The sequence below is a fragment of the Panthera leo genome, chromosome C2 (assembly GCF_018350215.1).
Source record: "Panthera leo isolate Ple1 chromosome C2, P.leo_Ple1_pat1.1, whole genome shotgun sequence".
In the NCBI taxonomy this organism is placed as follows: Eukaryota; Metazoa; Chordata; class Mammalia; order Carnivora; family Felidae; genus Panthera; species Panthera leo.
Genome location: NC_056687.1, coordinates 123,315,492 through 123,334,170, shown reverse-complemented (window position 1 = coordinate 123,334,170; position 18,679 = coordinate 123,315,492). Strand labels below are relative to the sequence as shown.

The following is an 18,679-nucleotide window of genomic DNA, read 5'->3' as shown; positions in this document are numbered from 1 at the left end:
CGAAGGGGATATATATAGTTTGATTTTTAAATGAATTTTTTTCATGAAAAAAACTTCATTTAAAGACATATTAAATACACAAGGAGGAAAGAGATGGAAAAAATCATGAGACTTGTACGCAGATGACGGAGGTAACAGTCCCTAGAGCTGTGTAGTCTGTCCTGGAAGCATAGTAAAATCACCTGGGGGTTTTAAAACCACCCATGCCTGGGTTCCACCTCCAGAGTCTCTGATATGATTGGCCAAGGTGTATCCAGGCATCGGTAGGTTTAAAAAGCTCTCCAGACAACGCTATTGCGCAGCTGGGATGAAAAGAACGGTCTGGAAATCAGCAGTTCTCCCAGTGCGGTCCCTGAGCTGGCAGTATCAATGTCACTTGGGCACTTATTAGATATGCAAATTCTTAGGCAACACTTCAGAACTACTGGATCAGAAACTGGGCCTGGGGCCCAACAATCTGGATCTTCACAAGCCCTCCAGGTAGAAGTGATGCAGCTCAAGTTCGTGAACCACAGTTCAAGGGGCAAGTGTGACAGGCCCTAGAAACAGCCCTCAACTAGCGCCCAAGACTGACATCTGTGTCGTCATGGTACCAATCCAGCCAGGGATAGTCAGCTCTGCCTGATCTAGCCCCCAGGAAGCCCTTTTCCTCCCTGAGACATGGTGGCGGGGTTGGGGGGGGGGGGTGGTGGTGGTAGTGATGGCCAGGTGGTAAGCAGCTGTTGACCAATTACCAAGGTGATGACATCCTGGGGTCCGCTGTGTCTTAACCTCAATTAATCCACAAGCCAGTTAATCAGCCCCCAGAAAATCCAGTGTTGACTGTAATTTTATTTTCATGATTTTTGATTATCACTGACCTCCTTCCACTCCATTACCCTTGTTAATTGAGAATTGACTATGCAGTTAAAATGAATGTTTCCTCCACTAACAGAGCTGTACCAGATTCATCTTAAAGTCCCTTGCAGCTCAAAAAATGTGATGAGTCTACGGATATATTGATCTGATACAATTCATTTCACCAAGAATTTATGAAATTACCACGCAGAGGTCACCTGTTATGCGTTCATACGTCTAAAGGCTCACAGGAAAGAAACGGAGTTTTAGTTGAAGAACAACACTGTATATGGAGAGCCTAACCAGTACTTGGCCGAGACCGGCTTACTGGTTAGCAGTGATGTCTGTATTAAAAGATGCTCAACACGGTGCTACAGATTTGGCAAAGTCCTTGGAAATGCTGAGAAGATAAGGTAAGAGCAAGCACTCTGGGGGCTGTTCGTCTTCACTGGCTGGCTATTTTGATAAGGAAAAATGCAAAGGAAGCAGAGGCTAACAGGAGATCAGGGAACCTGATTATTCCAATGCTGAGTTTGAAAAATGAACCTTCGTGTAAAACCCAAAAGATTACAGAATTTGCCAAAGGAAATGTGCTGGGGAATCTGCAGCAACAATGGAATTCCTAATAAGTAGTATGTACCACGAGGAGACGTTTGACAAAACACCATGGTCCTTTTCTCGTATAATAACACAGCAAAGGAGTAATGCCACCATGAAGGAAAAGTCAGCCTGCCTGTGCGAGGACAGTCACCCACTGCAGGGAGCCCTTCAGTGACCAGGCATTAAAGAAGACTCGGCCAGCTGTCTCTTACTTTACTCAGGACTGCCTAGAAACACCTCGACAAAAGCAACCGCACAACTAGGAGGGCCAGAACCAGGTCCCATGATATGACTTCCTCTCCAGGCCGGCTCCTCCTCTGAGGACTGTCCCCACCGGGCCCTGTCACGCCCCTCTACCTCAGCTCCCAAGTTCATCCCTGCCACTGTGGTCATTTATCTGTGGGCCTCCAGAGTGTAGAGTTGTGTCTCATTTAGCTTAAGACTGAGTACATCCTAAGGGCTCTGTGAATGATTTTTATTAAAGAAAGAAAAAATCACTTTTTTTTTTTATACAAAATTACCACATACAGAGATGTAGAGGAAATAGCATAATGAACTGCCACATAGAGGTCTCCAAACGGTCATTAACACATTTCCACATTTATTTCATCTTTTCTTCCCCCTGGAAGTCTGTTAAAGTCCATTACAAAAACCATGATATTTCACCTCTAAATATTTCAAAAATAAAGGACACTTTCTAAGAATATGAGAGTTTCTTATTTATCCACATCATGCTCACTCCTGATAAAATTAACAATAATTAACAAAAAGTGCTCAATATCCTGTAACACCAGTCCGAATGTCAGCGTATGCCTTCCGAGGAAAGGAAAGATGGATGTAGTTGCGGTGACCCTGAGAGAGCAGATGTGAGGGCCCCCACAGGGCCCAGGAAGCCAATGTGCGTCACTCTTGTCCCACCTGGGGGCCCCACCATTCCCAGGGGTGCAGGAGGGCATGGAAGGCATTCCCTGGAGTGGGGCCTCCTTCTTGAGACTGGGGGGACCTTGCCCCCACAGGCCACCGCATCCAAACACTCCCATGCTCTGTCCAGTCAGCCTGTGGGTGGGCCATCTCTCTTCTCCCACTCAGTGACCAATTTTGCCCAGGACCTGGTGGGGTCAAACGAACCTAGCCTTTAGTCCCAGCACTGTCACTGACAAGCTATTTGACCTTGAGCAAGTGGCCTAACTTCCTGGAGCCTCTGTTTGCTCTTCTGTAATATGGGAAATAAGGCCTGCCTCTGAGGGCCGTCATAAATGAGACCACAGCACAGGCTCTGTCAGAGAGTGCCTAGCAAACTGCCTGGGCCACAGCAAGCTCACTCAAGTTCAGCTGCCGACACTGTGGCAGTACTAACCTTTGAGGCCACAGGGCAGCCAGAGGCATTAGGGTGTGAGGGGCAGGCCGAGAGAGGCCCTATCCTACCAGATCTCTGAGGTAGGGCTTCCCCTGATGGAAGAGGTCACAGGGTCAGTCCTTTCCTAGCTCCCGCTCCCTCAATGCAGGATGGCGTTGCCAGATGAAGGGCTGCAGAAGTGGAGGAGGGAGGCCTGTGGACAATCAGAGTAGAAGTCCCTGTGAGGGGGCCTTTGAACACCTACCTGGGTCATCTGGTATCTCCTACTGACCTAATAGCCCTGAACCTTATCTCAGAGGCACCAACCTTGGTTCCTCAAAGACACCTGCCATCAACTATTCCCCCTTCATTCTGAAATAATGGTCACCACTGCCCAGCACTACCACTGCCTGCCATCAACATTACTATTCATCAAGCACCGACTACATTCCAGGAGATTTGCTGGGTAATTTTCAAACTTTATCTCTCCGACTCCATGCTGCAGTTTTTTGAGACAGGTATGACTATCCCCCTTTGGAGATGTAGTAGTTTCCTGTTGCTGTTGTAACAAATTACCCCAAACTTAGTGGCTAAACACAACATGCATTTTATTATTTTACAGTTCTGGAGCTCAAAAGTCCAAAGGGGTCTCACCAGCTAAAATTAAGGTGTCAGCAGGGCTGAACTCCTTTCAGGAGCTCGAGGGAAGAATCCACTTCTTACCTTTTCCAGCTTTCAGATTCTTCTTACCTTTTTCAGCTGTCACATTCCTTAGTTCATGCCCCCCTTCCATCTTCAAAGCTATTCATGGCTGGCCTAGTCCTTTTCACAGTGCATCAGTCTAACTCTCCTGCCCTCCGCTTTCACTTACAAGAACATTTATGACTACATCAATCCCATCTGGATAATCCAAGATAAGGTCAGCTCATTAGCAACCTTAATTCCCCCATGCCATGTAATCAAACTTATTCATGGGTTCCAGAGATTAGGACATAGACTTTTTGGAAGGCCATTATTCTGTCCATCATCACAAGTAAGGAGACTGAAGCACAGGGAGGTAATGGGGTTTACTCAAGGTCACACAGCTATTAAATGGCACTAGACTGAGGAGTGAGATTATGGGAACTCCAACTAAGCTCTGCTCTTGCTGATTTGCTGTGTGACCTTGGGCAAGCCACTTAACTTCTCTGTCCTGTTTCCTCACCTATGAAAAGAAAAGGCTATCTACACACGAAGATGTCTTCTAGCAGCCAGTCTATGACCACCTGAGGATCTGGGCCTTCCCCTAACAATGGACATGGATCACAAGGTTAAGGACCCCATGAACCTTCACCTGGTCTGTCCACACTGACCAAGACTCAAGTACTGACCATGAAAGGGAGAGATGATGACTTGGTCATGGCATGGACATCCCTCTCTCTCCTGGATGGAATTTTCTAAGGCTTTTGTCCTAGGAACCATGGACACATGGATGTAAGGGCACTTTACTGACTTACACCAAACCCCCCTCCCAGCACACCACACAATAGTTGGCCTACTATTGTGTTTCCCCTCCAATTCCCAGCTTAGAGGGAAATAAAGATTGAAGTTTCTTTGTACAATGAAAAGAAAAACAGGGTGTCAGAAAATCAGATAATAAACATATATGGATGTATAGTATTGTTTGTTGGGAATTCCTAAACCAGGGTAGAAAAAAAGCTTTTTTTTTTTTTAAATAAATGTTTATTTATTTCAAGGGGGGGGGTGCACGTGTGTGTGAGCAGAGGGAGGGGCAGAGAGAGGGGAGAGAGAGAATCCCAAGCAGGCTCCATGCTGTCAGTGAGGAGCCTGATGCAGGGTTTGATCTCACAAACCCTGAGATCATGACCTGAGCCGAAATCAAGAATCAGACACTTAACCAACTGAACCACTTAGGTGCCCCTCTCCTCTTGTTTTTTAATGCAATTTTTATACAGAAATTTTCAAACATATACAAAAGTAGAGAGATTAGGACAATGAACCTTTTCTTGACTCCTAGACCTATGACCTCCAATTCAGGTATTTTTTTTTTTTTTTAATGCTTATTTATTTTTTGAGACAGGAGAGACAAGGCATGAGCAGGGGAGGGGCAGAGAGAGAGAGGAAGACACAGAATCCAAAGCAGGCCCCAGGCTCCGAGCTGTCAGCACAGAGCTCGACGTGGGGCTCGAACCTACAAGCTGTGAGATCATGACCTGAGCCAGAGTCGGACACTCAACCGACTGAGCCACACAGGCGCCCCCAATTCAGGTATTCTTTACAAGCTGAAATTCTAATTTTGAATTACCATCTGCAGTGGGCAGCTCCATGTGTTGGTCCTGCATCCCTTTGTTTTGAAACCTGCTCTCCCACAGCTCCTTAGGATTCTGGAAAGTCTATCAAGATGCTAAGGAAACTAACTTCCTAGAAAAGCAACTATTACAGGAGACAAATGGACAAATCAGAGCCCCTTTGCTGTGGACGTTGGAGAAAAGAGTGTCTTCTTCTGAAATCAGGAGTTATAAACTCCACATAAACCTGGAGTTGTCATCATCCCTACCTTAGAGAGTGAAGCCAATACAGTGGTAGAAAGAGCTGAAAGAGAGACAGGGTGAGATTCCTAGTGCCATCCTCTGAGCACCTGGATCCAGCTGTGCCTGATACCCTGAAACTTGTCTATTATCGCCATATTCCTAGCTTTAACATAATTTGAAAGAAGTTTCTATTCCTTACAAAAAATTCTAAACATACACCATCCCAGAAAGCTTTCTTTTAAGCCACAGCACAACTGTCAATCTTCCTTGTGGAGGGTCAAGTTTGGCCTCCTTAATTTAACAAAAACAGTGTGTTTTCCTTAAGGCATGCATTTCCTAACAGAAACAGAAAAAGTATGTGATTTAAGCATATTTCCTCAACAAGGGAAGAATTCTGTTTTGCTGGATTTCTATAGGACAGTAACTCATCAATGATATATCTTAGTACTATATGATGACCACCACCCACACTTTCCCCCAATGACCCCTGCTGGTGCTACTTTTGGATAAGACAAGCTGTCAGAGAGTGGTTTTGGGCTGGCCCGGCTTGGGCCTGAACCCACAAGACCAAGCAAAACAGAATGGGACCTGATTTCAGTTTCGGGGACAGGCTGGAGTGATAACAGGAACTAGGAGATGTGGCCACAAGTGAAATTAGAGGAGGGGAACACAGAGCACCCCTATACTTAATCACCTACCCCTGCTCTTCCTTCTTCTTGGCTCTTCAGTACAGGCCACCTCTGTATGGTGTGGACACAGAGCGCCCTGTACTAGGTAGAGCAGAAATGAGTGACGGTGGCCACAGTCCAGGAGAGGAGGCAGGGGAAATGCCATGATGGGATGAGAGGAGAGGTGGATAGGAGGAGGATGCACAAAATTGCCCACAGCTCTCAAGGAAGGCTTCCAGTACATTCTCTCACCTGAAGGATGGCATATTTGACTGCGGTAATGCCTGCACTTGCCTGGTGCCCACAGATAGAGAACTAATTAAGTAAACTAAGGTAAAGGCACAGAGTACAATACTCTGCATCTGTGTGTGTGTGTGTGTGTGTGTGTGTGTGTGTGTGAGAGTGTGAGAGAGAGAGAGAGAGAGAGAGAGAGAGAGAGAAAGAGAGAGAGCGAAGGGAAGGAGGGAAAACAAGACAGCTCTCTGTGTACTGATAAGGAAATCTCTCCCAGATATATTGTTAAGGAGACACAAAAAAGCAAAGCACAGAACAGAAATATAAAAATACCTATAAATGCTGAAAGAATATAAAGCAACAGAGCAGTGTGGCTGTCTATGGGGAGGCAGGCATTCGGGATGAGAAAGAATATTTTCAGAGTATACATTTACACTTATTTTTTCTGAACTTTCCAACCATGTGAACATGTCACCTACTCAAGAAAATTTTTAAACAAAACAGAAAACTGCGACATTGCAGGTAGTTCTCAAAGGAACAGTCACACCTGTGTGGGGACCGTGGCACAATGTATTTTCCAGCATAGCCATCATGTGACAGGCCTTCCATCAAGAGGTGGGTCTATGTTCCATCCCCTTGAAGCTGGGAGCGATGGTAAATAGGGCAAAAGTGACATTATGAGACTTCTGAAGGTGGCCCCCTGGGATACCCGGTCTCGGAACCCAGCTGCCATGCTGTGAGGAACCCAGGCCATATGACAACATGTTCCAGCCAACAGCCTGGCTCAGGTCCCGGCCACCAGGCCTTGAGATGGCTCCAGCCCCTGCTACCATCTAACTGCCACTGAATGAGAGACCCAGAGTGAGACCTGCCTAGCTGAGTCCAGTGAACACCTGGAACTGTGAGAGATGCTAATTAAATGACTGTTTGCTTTTAGGCCCCTAAGCATTGAGGAGGAGCTCTTGGTTTGTGCCCCTGTCTGATGCTTCATTTTCCAAGATGGAAGTTTTCGGACAGACTTACAACACTTGACCTGAGGAGGTAGCAGAAACAACCTGAGAGGGGCAAGTGTTTGGCTGGCCCTGTGAAAATACGAATCATCTAGAACAAGTGCAAGATGCTGACTCTGGATGCCAATGGGAATCACAAGAGGCACCATTCAGCAGGCTGAAGGTCTGGGCAGAGAGGGGGTGCACGAAGATGAGGATGCAAGAGGCATCTATGTAAAGGTGATAGTTAAAAACCAGGGGCATGGATGAAATCATTCAGGTGGAGTGCACGGACAAGAGGAGACCAAGGGGAGAACCCTCGGGCTGTCCCCCTGAAAATGCCAGCAGAGGAAAGGCAGCGGGTAGAGAGATCAAAGAAGAGGCAATCAGGCAGGAAGGAGGAAAATCCAAGAAAGAAGGGTTCAAGAGCTGAGCCTGGTCAGAGGCCTCAATGTTGTATAGAAGACATGTACAGGGAAAGCGCAGAAGACCTGGCAACGTGTCAGTCACCGGTAACCTACAGCAGAGCAGTCTTTCCCAAGTGGTAGGGAAAAAAAAAATTAAAATCTCAATGCATTCCCATTAATACAAATTACTTCAATCGAATAGCAAATAATGTGGACCTCCCTGCTTTATCTTCTGAGAAACACGAAAGGGAAAAAAAGGAAGAAAGGAAGCACATCAAATGCATGTGGTAGAAGGGAAAAGGCAAAGGCGACTACCATGGAGGAACTGAGTAACCACCATCCGAATGACAGAGACATGAATAAAAAGGTACAAGGTAATCAAACCAACTGCCTCTTGCATTTTTTTTTCTTTCTCTTTTGTAGCGGGACTATGAAAGATTTCCTTGGCCGGCCATCCAAAGCAATGACAAGGATGAGTAAAAAGGTGTGCAAGAGCGCTGGGAGTCCACAGGCTTCCCCTAGTGAGCCGGGTCTGATGAGCTGCAGGGAGCACTTTACGGAGGAGCATGCAGGAGGATGCAGGAGCGATGTCTGCCATGCACGCAGGACGCGGGAACAGGACATAAACATTGGGATCCTCCATCTCATTCTTGGCAGAATGCATGTTGAACCATAGCTTCAAGGGAAATGGCCTCATTCCTCTAGAACACTCGAATCCGGAAACTTTTCCACACAAATTCTAACATGCCCATAACTCAAAGGGTTTAGCTCCGAAGCCCTACTGAGCTTGCTACAGGAACAATTTTAAATCACCTCTTGGAGTAGTAAGGCCTTCGTTTGTAGTGATAAATATTCCAGTGGAGTTGGTAATGATAAGTACATGGAAACGGTTTCTAGAATCTGCATTATGCCCCCAAATTTCTGCCACTATTCCTCTTCCGTGCATAGAAAAAAAAACAAGCATATTAAATGGATTGAGACCCACAAAACTACAGAGTGCATTAAGTTGAAATGTCAGCACAACCATTTTGTACGCCTCAATTGTGAATAGATGTTTTGATGAAGAGCTTACTAAATCTTTAATTGGAGATAGAATGTTTCTACATAAAGGCAATGACTACAAAACATTTATCACAGTGCCAAACGCCATCACTACAGAAATTCTCTCCCATCCTTTGGTATTACTGTCAGTATGGCGAATTCAGTATTAATATTAAAACACAGCACTGGAGATATAATCGTGGGTTGACAAATGAGCTTAAATGTTGTCTCCCAATGAATTTTTCTTTTAAGATCATCTTAATGCACTTGAGAAATAACAGAAAACAGTCAAGGCACAACAAAGGTGGAAACACTGCCACAATAAAGATCAATCTTATTACACATTCGAGCCCTCTTTTCAAATGTTGGGGCTCACACTGTACAGCTGTGAACACTAGCATTCTGCCACTTAAATCAAATATTAATAGGCTATCCCAGCTCACAGGGAAAGATATGGTGATACTTTTCTTGTTTAAAGACTTCTTTCCACAATTTTTCATAGACTTTTGGGGTTTTGCTTGCTCCTTAATGCACTCTTCCATTTAGTATAAAAGGGTCTCTGATTCAGCACGGAATTCTGAACTTGGTTCTGTTCAATTTAGTACACTGATAATGTTCAAGGTGATCAGGGAAGAGGGTCACAGCAGACACTGTCAGTGCTGTGCTCTGAGCATTCAGGCCTCAACTGTTTTAGGGCGCACCAGCTTGATTTCCACGTGCTACCATCCGCATCCCTTTGCCCTGGAGTTTCACCTGGGGACGGGAAGCTGCCAGAAGTCCTAGAGAATTAACCCCACGTAAGGAGCAACGCCCAACCAATGACGGACAGCAGTGGTGGTATAGTCTCAGTCCCAAGCCCCACAAGAAACTAACTCTGGGATGCGGGCTTCACACTGGCTGTGAGAGATTCCCAGCAGATGTAAACTCCAGCGGTCCACACTGGTGACCTGCTCAGTGATGTCCTTCTCTGGCTCATTTCCCTATTTCCTGCTAGTGCTTCATGGGATGTCCTCCCAAATCAATCACCACGCTCAAATTCTTGTCTCAGATAAAGATGCGTATTATGATGTCCCATTGTACGGCCAACTGAATGAGTTCGAGAACTGCTGCTAGGCCCTTGCCAGCACTAGGCAGAGAGGATACATGGGTTTGGGGCCAACAAAGGGAGAGCAGATATTAAGAATATAAAACCTAGCCCCAGGAGCACCTGGGTGGCTCAGTCGGTTAAGCTTCTGACTCTTGGTTTCAACTCAGGTCATAATCTCACGATTTGTGAGTTTGAGCTCTGCACGGCTCTCTGCTGACAATACAGAGCCTGCTTGGGATTCTCTCTCTCCCTCTCTCTGTCTGCACCTCCCCTGTTTGCTCGTTGTCTTTCACAATAAATAAATAAAAACTAAAAAAAAAAACAAAAAACCGAAAACAAAACACACACACACAACAAACTAGTCCCAAAGATACTGGAGTACCAAGGCCTGAGTGGTGACAAGAAGCCAGAGTGACATCCGGGCTGCTCCAGACAAGGGCTGACCTGAAGTGTGTGTGTGTGTGTGTGTGTGTGCGTGTTGTGGGCAGAGATGCCTAAAACTTTTCCAGCAAGGTCCTCAAAGGTTGCAGACCCAAATCCCCTACCCTCACCCCACCAGTGAAGACCGGGAGGCCAGCAGAAGGATATGAAGTTACAAGGTGGGGAGGGGCGGTAGCTTCTTCAGCTTAAAAACCCTGAGAATCTGAATCTACATGCCAGAGCGAGCGCATCTGCAGGCCATTTAGATAGTGGACCCAGAGTATGTCCTTTGACCAGAGACATGGAGGCAGGGAGCCAACCCTGGCTTTAGGAACTATTGATTGAAAGATTTAATCAGGATAAGGCCATAAATGTAGTGTCCTTAAAACTGCAAACAACATGAAGATCATTATTTAACTTGGCTTGTTTCAGGATTTTTTTTTAAAGGAGAGTAAAAGTACAATATACAAAGTTTGAAATGTGAAAAAAAATTATTCCTACTTCCACTGCTGCAATGCAATTCTTTTTCCCTTCGAGGCATCCCTTGCAGACTGTTTCCCTGAATGTGCACTTAATGTAATAGCATTCTGTTCGCTGAGCACAGAATGACTTCCCAAGTTACTAATCTTCTTAGTTCTAAATACTGCATAATATTCCATCAACCTAATTTTTGGTAATTTGAATATACCCTCCTATACTATATATTCAGGTCACTTCTAAAAAATTTTTTTAATGTTTATTTATTTTTGAGAGAGAGCACACACGAGTGGGGGAGGGGCGGAGAGAGAGGGAGACACCGAATCTGAAGCAGGCTCCTGGCTCCAAGCTGTCAGCACAGAGCCTGACCGTGGGGCTTGAACTCAGGAACCCTGAGATCATGACCTGAGCCGTAAAGTCAGACATTGAACCTACTGAGCCACCCAGGCACCCCTTGGGTCACATCTAAGTTTTCCCCATTATAAATAATGATGCATCTTTATACAGCAGGTTTTTTCACTTTTCAAATTATTTTTTTAAGACAGAATCCCAGAGGAAGCCAAAGTATTGGTAGCACTTCAGCGACCCCTGCAACAGGCAGCCCCCCTACCTTTATCATCTGCAGTCCTTTGATTACTCCCAAAATACAAAGTGGATGAAACACTGGCATCCTTTTTCTCATACATACAAAGATTAAGACAAGCTTGACCAACAACAGCATTTTAAAACTTACACAGAAGAAGACCAGACAGAGAACCAAAATGCAAAGCAGTCTTTGATACTATGCCTAGGGTCCATGCAGTAAACACAAACACCTACTTCTGATCTCTAAAACGAACATTTGAAAGTGGATAGCAATTTCAATTTAGACTCCCACACACTAATTCATGCAACAGGCATTCTGCCCTAATGAGCACCTGCTCACAGAGAGACTTCTAGCCTTTGAAAGCCCGCTCTTTGCCTGGCGTGGTGTGGTCCCCTTCATGACACTGCCATTCACTCTCTCCCACAAGCAACTTACTCGGCCAGAATTCGGGTGAGTTCCACGCTTGTTCTCATCATTCTTTTCCCTCCTCAATTGCAAAAGCTTTTCAGCGAACAGACTAGCTGATAGCAGAGCCGTTGATGGCTGTGGTTAGGATGTAATTAGGCTGAACTGTGTTGGTCGGCCTTGCTCCCCACTCTTCTCTGTTAAACACCGGGAGGAGGTGGCAAGGACCAGAATCGAGGCACTAAACCCTTACATGTCTGTCTTTAATAATGTTAACTCTGCTTCTGCAAGTCAGTTCCAACACTCCTCCCTGGGCTGTGTCCTGCCTTAACGGTTCACTTTTATAGGAGGAAGCAAGGGAGGAGGAAAGACGGAAGGGGAAAGGCGGGAAGATTAGCTCTAATTTCAAACCATCTTAGGAGCTCTGAAAAGTTCCACATTGACTGATGGACACATTTACTCCCCAGAGCCTTTTTTCATAAATACTTACCACTTAACATGCACTTCCAAGGGGAATAAACACTGTCACTGAGTGCCATCCTTATGGGAGGGAGATTTCCAGAGCCACTTCTTTTCTCCATGGCTCAGGGCCACAGGATTACGATCCTATTAAAGCTGTGCCCTGCGAATACGGCAGTCACACCCACCCCACCAAGACTGACCTTCTCAGTTTCTGCACAGCAATGCTAGTTGCCTTCCTTTGCTTCGGGGAAGATGGTAGCTCATCTCCTGTAATAAGGTCCACGTCTGAGACTGGTGGGGATCGAAGATGTATTTTGCCCTCAGCTCTGGCCAAACAAATACAATAACTCTCTAGTAATATTCAGTCCTGAAGACAGAATGTTTCCTGGGGCTGTTTGGATCATGTCTTATTTGAAACCGTGCTGTTAGTGTTATTTTCTCCTTGCTCTCATTGGAACTGAACGGGACTGAAGGCAGGCACGGTGTCCCTCTGGAGGAGGTTCCTCTCGAGTGACTGTGCTGGGACAGCACTAGCTCCAACTGGATAAAATCTATGCTGGAACCTTAGCCTGTGTGCCCAGGGGTATCAAGGAAGGAAAAAACAGACTTTCAGATAGACCCTGTCACTCAGAAGGGAGAGGGCTCCAGGGCCCATCTCCCAGATTTACCCTCTGGTGAGCCAGATGGCCTGACTGCTGTCACCACCCAGTAGATGTGTGAGGCTAACTGGTGCACCCAATGAGACAACATCCAAGGAGGGGCTCTGCAAACTCCAAAGGGTTAAATAAATTGAACATGAGAATTCTTCTCCCATTTCGAAGCTAAAGCACAATTACTTTGGTTTTAAGTTTATTTATTTTTGAGAAGCAGGGGGCGGGGGCAGAAAGAGAGAACCCCAAGCAGGCTCTGCTGTCAGTGTAGAGCCTGATGCGGGGCTCGAACTCACGAACCGTGAGATCATGACCTAAGCTGAACCAAGAGTTGGACGCTCAACCAACTGTGCCACCCCAGGCGTCCTGAAATTCCTTTAAAAAAATTTTTTTTTTTCTTAATGTTTATTATTGAGAGACAGAGCATGGGCATGGGAGGGGCAAAGAGAGGGGAGACACAGAATCCAAAGCAGGCTCCAGGCTCCAAGCTGTCAGCACAGAGCCTGACGCAGGGCTCGAACCCACAAACCGTGAGATCATGACCTGAGCTGAAGTCAGATGCTTAACCAACTGAGCCACCCAGGTGCCCCCTGCAATTCTTTTTTAAAGTACACATTCTTACAAGATTACCTTGGCAGCATAAAACACTGTTTACCAGAATTCATAGAAAAATACCACCCAATGGTCTTCAAAGGTCTATAAATGAGCATGAGCCTCCAACCAACATTTATGGCCATATGTTATATCAATAGAGACTTTATTTCTGTATCCGTTCCACCTTTCCACATTCTTGTGGCAGGCCAGACTTCTTGACAATAGTCAATCCAGTTTATAACATGACATTGTGTGTGTTTATGTGCTTAATTCTGTCTGTCTTTATAACCTGTCTCATGATGTCTATGGGCCACATGAGGGTTGAGACTGTGTCATTTTGGCTCGGCATTCTAATCCCCGGGACATTGCCTGAAGGATTTATGGAAGGAAGGAAGGAAGGAAGGAAGGAAGGAAGGAAGGAAGGAAGGAAAGAAAGGAGGGAGGGAGGACAACGAGCCAGGCACGGTGGTGGGCCCCAAGAACACCTGGTCCAATAGCTGCAGAAGTGCTCACAGCCCAGTCCAGGTCAGCTGGAGAAGGGCATGGCCGGCACAGGTGCCCATCAGGACTGTGGGAAGGAAGAGTGGATTCAGAACGGCTTCCCTGCAATGGGCAGGGCTTCTGCAGCTGCTCCAGAGATTCTAGCTTTAGGGGCGGCTCTGGGCAGAGGCAGGGACAGCGGGGAGGCACAGAGATGCAGATTAGAACTACACTGCACAGGAGGCCAGGCCCAGAGATGGTGCTCCTAGGTGAAAGCTCTCACTTCCAGAAGACACTGTCACCCTCATCCAAGGCCCCTGCATGCAAAATCCCATCCCTGAGAACCTTAGATTTCCCCAGATTCATACTAGCAACAGAATGAATGCCTTTCTATTCCTATTTCCCAGATTGCTGCTACGGGTCTACGTGCACGTGAGAGAGACAATGATGAGGGAACCCTAAGTCCACCGTGGTTTGTTAAACAGCACCACGCAGAACTGCATGGCTGAAACAGTGGGGTAGAAGCTGCCATCCCGAGGCCTGTCCTGCAAAATGGGATACATCTGTCTTCACCAGGGAACTATGATAAACGAGCAAAGACAGACACTGGTCAGGACAAGCCACTTTATTTAAGAGCTTCGACAGCCCAAAGTGGTTTAACATAGAGGCATAGAAGATTTATCTGGATGATAAAACACTTGAACTTGAAAGGCACATAAATTATAATTTTGTAGGGTTTTTTCCTTTTAAGATTTCATATAGTCAAAGGCTTTAAGTAATGAGTGAAATGCACATAAAGTTGACTTAATTTCATACACGTTGTCTGGTTAGAGTCTGCAGAGAGTCTTTGCTTCTAGATGGGACTGAGTTCAGAGTTAATGCCACACACCCATGTCTGTGGCCTTCTGTTTCCACATCATGGTGGACATCATTTGGAGGATTGATAAACAGAAAAATAATAATGGCAACGTTAGTGATTGAGCACTCACTATACCACAGTCTGTGCAGTGAAGACTGTACTTTATACACTTATACACGAGCATTACTTACTACTCCTAACAGCCCTGTGAGTTACGTACTATAGAAAGAGGACTTCAATTACTTTCCCTTTGACCTCAAGCTTTCTAATTAAGTTCTTCTTTCCAGCTTATCTCTTAACGAGGCAAGGGACCCTGCAGGAAAGCATCCCCTGATGGGAACCAAGACTACCCTACCCCCTCAAACAATAAGGAATGCCCTGAGCCAGCAAGACCCCCTGTGACTGACCCCAGGACAATGGACTTGACCTTAATTGCCCACCTGCATACACCCACCCACCTTCATCCCACATTTTCCTTATATAAACCTGGAACTATTTTTGGCACTTGGGCAACAATCTTCAAGACCCTAGTCTGCTGTCTTCCTGGTGTTGGCGTCACTGAAATAAATTCCTTTCTTGTGTTACCGCCACTCCTCTCTGCCTTTGGATTCTGTCAACAGTAAGTGGCCCAGCCTGGTCTGTTTGGGGACCTTGGAGCCAGATGCTCTTGCATCCCTGCACCCTGGCTACACCATGGCACCCTGGCTACACCCTGGCTACACCATGGCTCCCAGTTTTCCGGATGCAAAAACTGAGCTTTAGAGTGCTTCTGTGACGCACAGGAGGTCACACAAGCAATTTAATCGGACTCCAAAGCTGCAGCATTCACCACCACACTGCAGTGTACATGAAAATAAGCACTTGCCTTTAGCAAGGACTTGAAAACACTAGCTATTTTGCCTTATCTGTATACTCCTTTTTGTTTTGTTTTGTTTTGTTTTAAACAACACACTTTAACACAGAATTTTGCCTTGTGAGTTTATGTTCAGTCATTCGTCCATTCACCATTCATTCTGGGCCCAGTACTCTGCTGGATGCAAGATTTACAGGATTGGATTCCCCAGCTTCTAAACTAGTCTCAGGCAATTACTGTACCCAGATGAAGGGCAGGGCAGGATGGGGCAGGGGCAGCCCCTCACAGGGGACCCATAATGAGCTGTGGGTTAGAGATGCACCTGAAGGAGACAATTTTAGATCTTTTACACTCTGGTCCCCACCCCCTCCCTTAACCCATAAATTTCTGGGCCTTTCCTTGGCCAGAGTCTTCAAAGACCTCAAACTCCCCAGGCCTCTGGACAGAGTGGCTCCCCAAGACGCCTTTTATCATGCAGAACACTCCCTTCTCCGGTCCCAGCTGAAGTTTTGCGGTAAAACCAGTGCCCCAGATAACACAGCTCCTCAGCTAATCATCCTGGACAGACCCTCAGAGCCACCCCCTCGCCCCCACCTCCACTCTCCCCCTGCCTTGTTTCACCAATTTTTGTCCCAAATAAGAGATAACAGCAGCAGCAGTAGTAGTAACTGCCTACATGTCAGGCACTGCTCAATGTACTTTGGGTACACTATCTCATTAAATCCCATAATAATCCTCTGCCCTGCACACTGTTACTCTTCCTATTTAGTTCATTTAGGGGAAGAGGAAGGGAGTTAATATTTCTTCAGGGTCAACTGTATGCCAACCACTGTTAAGCTTGCACAATCAGATAAGTGACCTGCCCAGGGTTGGTCACAGAGCTGGGAAATAAGGAGTAAGAATCTGAACCCAGGTCTGTGACCGCCTGGCCTAGTGTTTCCCTTCCCTTCTCTATGGCTGGCACTGCTGAGGTTTGCAAAGACAGCCCTCTCTCCCTCTTCCTCCAGCACCTTTCTGTTAACATCGGTCCTGTTTTTATTACCACCACCCACAAACAGTGACAGACTCCTCTCTCAACTGTGTCCCCTGACTCTCTGGGCCTCCCAGCCAGTTTTCATGGAGCAGATCCTAAAGTCTACACCAACAGTGTAAACAGAGGCAAAGAAGAAACTGGGATCATTCAAGCCAATAAAACACACCAAGAGGCTAACAGGTGTTTCCTGAAGTGCCCACCCCACCCCACCCCCATCTTAAATCCCTGGGGTTTCAAGATCTGAGGGGTCCTCAGCTAGGGATCAGAGGCTTAAGTCCTCTGGGGGAGTTTTTTGGCCAGTTGTCAGGGGTGACACCACCAATGAGAGTGAGCATGTAACTATATGCTCTGTCAGAGTGTGAGACTTAAGTTCTGGGGGCTCATGGAACTGGCAGTAACAGGTGAGGCTTTCTGAGAAATGGTTACCTCCCCAGAAGCAGAGAGTCGCTCCCCAGCAAGGCCAGAGCGTCAGAAGCCCTCCTCTGATGACTCCCAGAGCACTGAGCCCACCAGGCTGAAACTCGGTTTACTTCACCTGGCCCACCCTACAGGAGCTCTAGGAGGGCAGGCCGGAGGCAGATTTCTCACTGAACTCTCAGAAGCAATAAAAAGGGAGTACTAGTTAAATGTTTCCAGAATAAATCACCAAAGACAGCATCATTTTAGAGAAAAGGCTGTTTGAGAGATTCTACTCAGACTAAGGACCAGGACTCCAGGAGAGGGGAAGTGTGTTTGCTCAGAGGCTGGCACACTCTTTAGTCCAGATCAGCATCCTGCTCCATTCAGAAACGTTTCCAAATGTACTTCACTTACACCTGGGAACACCGCTCAGTCATGTAAATTCAACGCCCCAGTCTTCAATGCGTAGACCCCCCCCCCCAATTTTATAGAGCAGAAAGTTCAGGAATTGGCTTCCCCCCGCCCAGCTCTCTAAAGGCAGGCCCCACATACAAGCCACGTTCTCTCCTAACACAATGTGTCTGCTGTGTTGTTCTCCACCCTGGAATTGACTCATGCTGAAGTTTGTGCTCCAGCACCCTTCACATTTGGGACCGCCGGTTAAATCCTCCCCTGCAACCTGCACTTTCTATCTTCACAGCTCTTACAGGGGTCTTACCCACTACACTGTGAGTTCCACCGCAGCGGGCACCACGTTCGTTCGCCCACTTCTGTATGCCCAGCACTTGGCCCAGTGGCCGGCACTCGGTGGCACACGGTAAGTTTCCGCAGGCTGCCAGAGTGGGAAAGGTGGGATCCGAACTCGTGTCTGCCGGGTTCGGGTCAGAGCCAAATGGTTCTAGGGGTTACACCACGCTGCGGCGAGAATGCGCGGTGCGCGGGTGTACTGGGGAGGCGTTCTACAGTCTCTCCCACCAAGGACTGCTGCCGGGCTCCGCACCCCGCCGCCACCTGTAGCCACAGCGCCCAGGTGTGGGCCGGCGCCCTCCAGGGCAAAAACGGGCTGGTGGCGCTTACCTGCGTGCGGCGAGGCTCCGCAGAAGCACTCTGTGAGCCTCGGGGGACTGCCAAGGACTGGGGTATCCGGCTTGGCCCGCCCGCGGCCCTGCACCCGAAGACCGCGCGGGACGACGCCTGGTCTCGCTGCGCAAGGCCCTCTGCGGCCTGGGAGCTACGCGGAGAGCGGAGCGCGGCCCGGCCCGCCCCCCGCGCGGGGGTAGGGCGGGTCTAAAGCTAACTTGACCCCGGGCTCCCCGGGCGCCCTGCCGTGGGCGGAGTCAGAGGTAAACTTAGCACTGCGCCCCGCCCCCTCGGTGGGGGCGGTCCCTAAGGGGGAACGAGGCACTGCGTCCCGCCCCTTCGTTCTAGGCCCCGCCCTCCCGCCCCACCCCAATCCCCGTCCTGCTCTCACCCGCTAGCCCTTTTTGTGTTGCGTGTCCCTTTGCTTTTTATTTTCTTGTTTTGTGTTCCGTTTTCTTATTTTTATTTCTGTATTTTTAAAAGATCGAATTAAAAAACGTATCAAAGTAATGCATGAACACTCTTTACAAAATAAAGTTACCTAATGTTCTTATAATGAAAGCAACAAGCCCTTCTCCCTTGCTCCCCACACGTGGCCCTTTATATGAGTTCCTCCATTTAGTTCTTCTGGTGGTCACCCCCTTGTCGCTA

General features: G+C 47.2%; 1 protein-coding gene across 4 annotated transcripts in view; it reads right to left on the bottom strand.

Annotated features, from left to right (window-relative positions):
• NMNAT3 (nicotinamide nucleotide adenylyltransferase 3) overlaps positions 1-18,241 on the bottom strand; it is a 114,069-nt gene extending 95,828 nt beyond the window's left edge. For 2 of the 4 annotated variants that reach the window (XM_042955138.1, XM_042955139.1), the window contains exon 1: positions 18,026-18,240. The gene's annotated coding sequence lies outside the window, so the exon portion shown is untranslated. Of the gene's footprint in view, positions 1-18,025 lie in introns of all 4 variants that reach the window. The other 2 variants (XM_042955137.1, XM_042955136.1) reach the window with 2 other exon arrangements.
• Between the last annotated feature and the right edge of the window lie 438 nt (positions 18,242-18,679).